Raw genomic sequence first — 8,630 nt, forward strand, 5'->3', positions numbered from 1 at the left:
CCGATAGTAGAATAAGTACTAGGCTTACAAAGAATAAGTCTTGGGATCGATTTGCTCGACTAAAGGCGGTGCTCCAGCATGGCCACAGTCAAATGACTGAAACCAGTAAAAGAATAAAAGAATAAAAGAATATATCTACATACACACACACACACATACACACATACACACATACACATACACGTGCATGCATGTATGTACGTTTGCATTTGCATATGTGTGTATAAGTGAGCCTACATATAAATACATGTCTGTTCATGTATCCAAATGCTTCATATATACATATACATATATATATAATCTTAAGATGCTCTCATTTATCATCAATACGGCTACTGGGATTCAAGTGCTGTTCATGACATGCAACAATAAAAAAGACAATCTCCTACATTATTTGCAAAACCTGTCAGAATTAGCTGCCGATATTTTCTGTTCACCCACAAGTAAGTATTTCTAACTTGGTTTTAATTATTCATTGCTTGAAATACGAGTATTGCAATATCATTTTACTGTCTAACATGTTTACAAATTAAAATCCTAGTAAAGGTAATGAGCTGGCAGAATCATTAGCATGCTGGGTGAAATGCTTAGTGGTATTTCAACTGCCTTTACATTCTGAGTTCAAATTCCGCCGAGGTTGACTTTGCCTTTCATCCTTTCGGGGTCGATTAAATAAGTACCAGTTACGCACTGGGGTCGATATAATTGACTTAATCCGTTTGTCTGTCCTTGTTTGTCCCCTCTGTGTTTAGCCCCTTGTGGGAATTAAAGAAATAGGTATTTCATCTGTCTTTATGTTCTGAGTTCAAATTCTGCTGAGGTTGAATTTGCCTTTCATCCTTTCGGGGTCAATTAAATAAGTACCAGTTACACACTGGGGTCGATGTAATCGACTTAGTCCATTTGTCTGTCCTTGTTTGTCTCCTCTATGTTTAACCCCCTATGGGCAATAAAAAAATAAATAATTAATTCTTTTAAGGCGGTGAGCTAGCAGAAATGTTAGCACATCAGACGAAATGCTTAGCGGTATTCCGTCTGTCTTTATGTTCTGAGTTCAAATTCTGGCATGGTTTAATTTGCCTTTCATCCTTTCAGGGTCAATAAAGTAAGTACCATTTGCGTACTGGGGTTGATATAATCAACTGGCCTCCAACCCCCAAAATTTCAAGCCTTGTGCCTAGAGTAGAAAAGAATTGTAAGAATGTCAGGCAAAATTCTTTGTGGTATTGTGTCCTTTTTCACATTCTCAGTTCAAATCCCGCTGAGGTCTACTTTGCCTTTCATCCTTTCAGGGGTGATAAAACAGGTACCAGCTAAATACTAGAGTTGATGTATTTGACTTAGCCTCTCCCCCAAACTTGCTGGCTTTGTGCTGAAATTTGAAACCAATATCAAAATTCTAGTAAAGGACACATTTTAAAACAACTGCAAGATATGGAATGGTAAGAAGCAATAAACTGGCAGAAATATTAGAATGCCAGATAAAATGCTTCATAGAATTCGTGTCTTACATTTTTCTTTCAAAAAAGTATTTTTAAATCCTACCAATGTGCTTCAGTTTTTTTTTTTTAAATAATCAAGAATTTGGAAAGATTTAGTAAAAATAACTAGTTTCAAAAAAATTCAGTTTTTTCATTATTTAGTTGGCATTTTGAACATGACTTGAAGAAAATGTTTTACCGTTTTGATGGAAAGTTTGAATTTTAATGTGAAAACTTTAAGAATAATAATTAATATCACAGTGGCAGAGCTTTTGTGTTATGAGTTGCTATGGAAAGAGTTGAAAAGAATTTTTTGTTTTTGTTATATTTAAAAAGAATTTTGTTCCTGATATTAAAAAAACAACATTTTCTTTATTTTTAAATATCAAAGAAATCAAAAATAAAAAGAAAAGAAAAGAAAATCAATAACTAGAAACAAGCGTAGCCATGTGGTTAAGTAGTTGGCTTTGTAATCACATGGTTCCAAGTTCAATATCACTGTACAGCTGAGTGTCTTGTTTAGTAAATGTATTTGTATTTTGTTAATTTGTACAAATAATAGTTCTTCTAATTTGCATACTGCTTTGTTTTGCACCTAGATTTTGGGGTCCTGCTTTAATCAGTGTATATTTTTGAGTATATATTGCTCACATATTCACTCCATTATTTCAGGTTTTTTGGATAAAGTTTTCAGAAATAACCCAATTGGTCTGCCATTAATTCTGTGAAATATTCATGGGTTCTGCTAGTATATATTATTTCAGTTGAATCCCTGTCTTCCTATTCTGAGTTTTGCCTGTGGGTGTACAGGGTCTTCAGGTGAGATGCTGGAATGGAGATAACAGAAAACAATGTCACATTTTTAAACTTGAGAAAATTCTTGCATATTTTCACTTACAAACTGTATTTGCAACATGTGTGTGTGTGTGTCAGCTGGTTAGTTTCTTTGTTTCTGAAAGCTTGAGCTTAGCCGGATTATCACTGAGGAATTTGCTCACAAATCCAAGTGCTTCATTTATTATTAGCATGAATGTGAATTTATAATCTGCGTTTAGAAGCTGAAGATTTTGAACTAGTTGTCTGTAGATATCCTCTTCCTTACCGATTTTCAAAGATTATGTCAGGCAGGGGTGGGGGACTAACACAGATACTTATACATATTACTCTTTTACTCTTTTACTTGTTTCAGTCATTTGACTGAGGCCATACTGGAACACTGCCTTTAGTCGAGCAAATCGAGCCCAGGACCTATTCTTTGTAAGCCTAGTACTTATTCTATCTGTCTCTTTTGCCGATCTGCTAAGTTACGGGGATGTAAACACACCAGCATCGGTTGTCAAGTGATGTTGGGGGGACAAACACAGACACACACACATATACGACAGGCTTATTTATTTTTCTACTAATAACCTTCATCCAGCTGGTGTAGATTTGTTAAATTTTAGAAAAGCAGTTGCAGAAATAAAGAATGAAGTGATGGAAAACATAGCAGCAAGTTCGTGTAGCATAATAATGGCTAAGTTTACGCAACCAACAGAAAATACTTGCTCACAACTTCCTCATTTGTCTGTACTTCTAAGGTTTATTCAAAGGTGCTGACAAAACAATTTGGGATTTCCCTCAAATCCAGGGGCTAGAACTGGTTTTGAAATACCTGAAGAATATTGTAAACTTGATTATGCCGAACAGTTTCTGAGATACGATTCGGGTATCGAGAATGAACACTGCATACTAGTATTTGCATCAGAAAGTGCTCTTCAGGATATAACACCTTTTCATCATTGGGTATGTGATGGAATATTCAAAATTGTACCAGATCAGTGGTTTCAACTGTTTAGCATTCATGTACAAGTTAAAAGTAGCAATTTTCCATGGGTCTTTGCATTACTGCCAAATAAAACAAAGGAGATATACTCTTTTACTTGTATCAGTCATTTGACTATGGCCATGCAGGAGCACCACGTTTAGTCGAGCAAATCGACCCCAGGACTTATTCTTTGGAAGCCTAGTACTTATTCTATTGGTCCCTGTTGCTGAACCGCTAAGTTACGAGGACGTAAACATACCACCATCGGTTGTCAAGTGATGTTGATGGGAGACAAACACAGATACACAAACATATACACACATACATATATATACATATAAACGACGGGCTTCTTTCAGTCTCAATCTACCAAATCCACTTACAAGGCTTTGGTCGGCCAGAAGCTATATTAGAAGACACTTGCTCAAGGTGCCATGCAGTGGGACTGAACCTGGAACCATGTGGTTGGTAAAAAAGCTACTTACCACACAGCCACTCCTGCGCCTATTATATGTGAATTATTTTTCAAGCAATTGAAAATTATGCAACCTAATGCATATCTGCTTGATCTCATGGCAGATTTCGAAGTTGCTGTTCACAAGGCATTTAATTCATCATTCTCTAATTCATCTGTCGTGGCAGTTTAGCCAATCAGTATTTGAAAAAATTACAGATTTAGGCCTCAACGAAAAATACAATAAAGACTCTGATTTCGGTCTTAAAATTCTATGTTTTTCAACATTAGCCTTCCTAACCCATCAAAGATGTTGAAGAGGTCTATGAAGAATTAACAGACGATGAAGAAAACCACCTACATTCCCAATAGCTGTATGGAATGTTAATCAGTGTATTCTTCAAGATCTTCTCAGAACAACTAATGCTGCGGAGGGGTTTCATTCTGCTATAAAGTGTTTGGGGGTAGAGCACATTTGAATATTTGGAAATTAATCAAAACTCTGAAGGTTCCTTCAAGGTAAAATGACTAAAATTCTTTGAGGAGATCTGTCAAATTCATGTACACGATATCGAAGAATAACTGAACACCTCTAAAGATTATTCATTGAATATGGGTCAACAAGAAAAATTGATTTTTTGAAGAGTGTGGCATATAATTTGCATCAATTTTAAGTGATCATAACAAATCATTAATTATATCTTATTACTTTTTTGAAATGACTTACTTTTAAATACATTTTTCCACAGTATTTTACCTGAGTCCTATCAATAAAATTCTTTATGTAGCTTTATGTATTTTCGCTCAATAAACACTCACAACACCTGATCTGGGAATCAAAACCATGATCCTAAAACCGTGAGTCCACTGCCCTAACCACTGGGCCTTTGCGCCTCCACACTCCGTGTATATACAATGATTTGAATACTCATTCTTGATTGAAATAAAATTACAAGAGATCGTTAACAAAATAGCCATCAAACAAGTATGACAAGAAAAAACATAAAAAACAAACCAAATATAAAAAAGAGACGCTTTTTAAAAGTTTTCTGTCTTAAAAAACATTAGCTAGTAGCGGTTAGTGTTATTAAAAATTAATTCACGTGTATTCATCCAATACTAGCGAAAATTTAAATTGGTAATTACGATTATTATTAATTAGTAAATAAATAAAAAAATGTGTAATTAATGTGTCTGACGAGTTTTCGGTGGAGTTATTATTGTTGAATTTATGGCCTTTTTCTAAATTATTAAACACATCTTTACCATTTTCTTCCTCCTCGTTGAATTGATCGGTGAGTTCTTTGATCGGCTTTTGGTGGTGCCATAATTCTATGCGCTCACACACACACACACACATGTACTTAAATACAGACACACACAACCATATACATAAGCCATGCATACACGCACACACACATAGATACTGAAACACAGGCATACATACGTACAGACACACATAGACAGGCACATACATGCATACAGGCACACACACATACACACACTCAAATACAGACACACAAACACACATACACACAACCATGCATATAAACCCACACACACTTACATGCACACACACACACAAACACACACATACATAGATACAGACACACAAATATACATACAAATACACATAGAGACAGACAGGTGCACACACACACACACACACAGGTATAGACATACAAACATGCATTCATATTGACACATATAAAGACAGACAGACATACACACACACACACACATAGAGACAGACACACATAAATGTACACACACACATGCATACATACACAGACAAGCATATGCAAATACATACACAGACAGATAGATACACACAGTCTCACACTTGAAGAACAAATAAACACGCACATACTCTCACACACACACATACACAAAGTCACACAGATACACAAAGGCACCCGAATATTGGGGGCACACAGACAGACACACACATACACATACACAGACACTTGCACACACAGACACACACATACACATGTACACACACACACAGAGGCACAAACATGCACACAAACGCACACACACACAAAGACACACAAACTCACACACACCACACACACACATTAGCAATATTTAATCAAAAGATTTGTTTCAGTTTTATGTGGCCCTATGTTTGATCCACCGTGCAGCACCCACCATAAGGGCAAGTTACTTCACCTGTAACCTTCAGTCACCCCTAAATTTCATATCATCATCAATTCCTGGACATTACTGTCTCAAGCTTAGGTCTCTTAGAACTGGATTCCTGGTTGCCATGGCATGGTATAAGTGACCAAGATTGTGCCATTCCCCCTGGATAGGAAGCTAGTCTGCTTTAGAGTTACACATTTACAACTGAGTGGATTGGAGTTACATGAAGTGAAGTGTTTTGTTCAAGAACACAACAACACACCACCCTGACTGGGAACTGAAACAATGATCTTGTAATCATAAGTGCAGCACTGTAACCACTTAGCCATGCACTTCCCCATAATGGGGTACAAATATGTCAACAAAAAGGTATATAATAAGTGGCTGAGATAACAATATGCTTCCTGAATGAATACCAGTCCATAGTAGGGTTACTAATCTGAAGGTAAATGGTCTGAGGCAGCATGAAATGAAGTGTTTTACTCAAAAAGACAATACACCACCTGGTACATAAATTGAAACAGCTGTCTTGCAATTGTGAGTGCAACACCCTAACCACTAGACCATTTGCTTTTCCCTTTAAGTGACAGAAATACAGTTCTATATTTAAGAGATGAGGAATTATGTACATTATTTACATTATTTACATGTAATGGATATTTGTCCTCATCTTGTTTATAATAATAATAATAATAATAATAATAATAATAATAACATCTTTAGTACTCTAGGCACAAGGCTCGAAATGTTGTGGGAGGGGGCCCATTTGATGAGATCGACCCAGTATGCAACTGGTACTTAAGTTATTGTCTCTGAAAGGATGAAAAGCAAAGTTGACCTCGGTGGAATATATACCTAGAACGTAGCGGTAGACGAAATACCGCTAAGCATTTCACCTGGCGTGCTAACGTTTCTGCCAATTCGCCACCTTTAAATATTATTTTCTACTCCAGGCACAAGGCCCGAAATTTTGGAGTGAGGGGGAGCAGTTGATTAGATCAACCCCAGTACACAACTGGTACTTAATTTATCGACCCCGAAAGGATGAAAAGCAAAGTCAACCACAGTGGAATTTGAACTCAGAATGTAAAGACAGATGAAGTACCGCTAAGCATTTCACCCGGCGTGCTAACGTTTCTGCCAGCTCTCATCGCCTTGAAGGACCAATCAAGTATTGGAACTGATATAATTTATTATAAATCCCTATCACAGAAAAATTTGAAAAAACAAAACAAAAACAAAAAAAAAATATGTTGTCTTGTTATATTGACTCTGCAACTAGTTTTTGGGGGCCTACAGTACAGCCGAATTTCAGACATCTCTATTCAGCATCATCTCATCTCACAGGCTTTACTTCCTGGAGTTCATTCTAAGAAGTTCTACTCACTCTTCCTTATTATTTATCAACCTCATGATTTCTCTACCAACTCTTCATGTCTGTTGGCACCAACCCCTTTGTATGAGCAATCTGTGGAATTCTCTGTAAATCACTGGCTGCATTAAAGTCTCGTAAGGGACGGACATCAGAACTAAAGGGGAAAAATGGTTGTTGGGCCCCTACATCTGTTGAAATAGATGGGGAGTTCTTCGTTGTGTCTGTTTGAATAAAAGTAGATAAACTTTGGTATTGCTTACATTCTTCAGTAGACAAATGTCTTGTAGTTCAGAAGATGTGTGAGGATGTATGAGAACCAGTGGAATGAAGAATAATTTACATGAAAAACAAATGGGCAGGGTTGCCTGGCAGAGCAACATTTGGCCATGGAAAATCTGCCTTCATAAGTCTTGTCTAACCCATGCTGGCATAGAAAAGCAGCAGTAAAAACAATGATAATCTCTCTTTCTCTCTCTCTCTCTCTCTCTCTGACATACACATGCACACACACATATACACACACATACACACACTGCTAAGCACAATTCAAGTGTAAAGTTACTGTTAGGATTTCAAGTAAATTATTAGGTTGATATTAACTTATGTCTGGAATTTTATGCAACATTATTTTCCAGGTTAGTGGAAACTGACCCATTACATTGCTTCAATGCGATGGAATACTTCAAAAAGAGTTAAAAGAAAAAGACTAAATATAATCCATTATCTGAGTGAAACTGGCGAAAGAGAAAGGAAATTATTCAAGGTTAATGGATACCTAAGGAGGTGAATCAGATCAGCAGAAAACTCTCATATCTCTCCCTACCTTCGGAATATATTTAAAGATGGAACCATATTAGACACATACGGGTCATAAGTCAATCTGGTCATAAGTTGGCCTATAGGCTTACATAGCTTTGTTTTATATTTTTACATTCTTAAGGTACATTCTCAAGTAAAAGTCACACACAGCTTTCTGTATTTATACTATTATACTGGCGTTAGTCAAAAATTTCGGAGTATCAAGCAGTCGTCTTATAAACAAATACGAAGCTGCCTCGATGTCTCTGCGACAGGATATTCATTCATCGCAGTGGCAATCGATAACGAAACCTAGGGGAAGCGTTTGTTAGCTGACACCACCCGTAGACAGGTTAATTTATAAGAAATTAAACCCATTAGATTTCAACTGGACTATTTATTATTGCTGCCGTCATAAAGTCAATTGGTCCTAAGTCAATGATGACCTGTATACCAAAATAAAACTAATGTAGCACCATAGAAACTAAATACAGAAGATATTGATTAAAATTTGATTAAGGCTTTATGTAGTCTTTCAGAGACACTCTTGTATGTTTGGGGCAGAAT

The 8,630-nt window shown here is 36.4% G+C and overlaps 1 protein-coding gene across 1 annotated transcript in view; it reads left to right on the top strand.

Moving 5' to 3' along the window:
* Positions 1-309: 309 nt before the first annotated feature.
* Positions 310-8,630, top strand: part of LOC118767087 — a 42,913-nt gene continuing 34,592 nt past the window's right edge. The window contains exon 1 of the mRNA XM_036511120.1: positions 310-443. The gene's annotated coding sequence lies outside the window, so the exon portion shown is untranslated. The remainder of the gene's footprint in view (positions 444-8,630) is intronic.

The sequence above is a fragment of the Octopus sinensis genome, linkage group LG19 (assembly GCF_006345805.1).
Source record: "Octopus sinensis linkage group LG19, ASM634580v1, whole genome shotgun sequence".
Classification (NCBI taxonomy): Eukaryota; Metazoa; Mollusca; class Cephalopoda; order Octopoda; family Octopodidae; genus Octopus; species Octopus sinensis.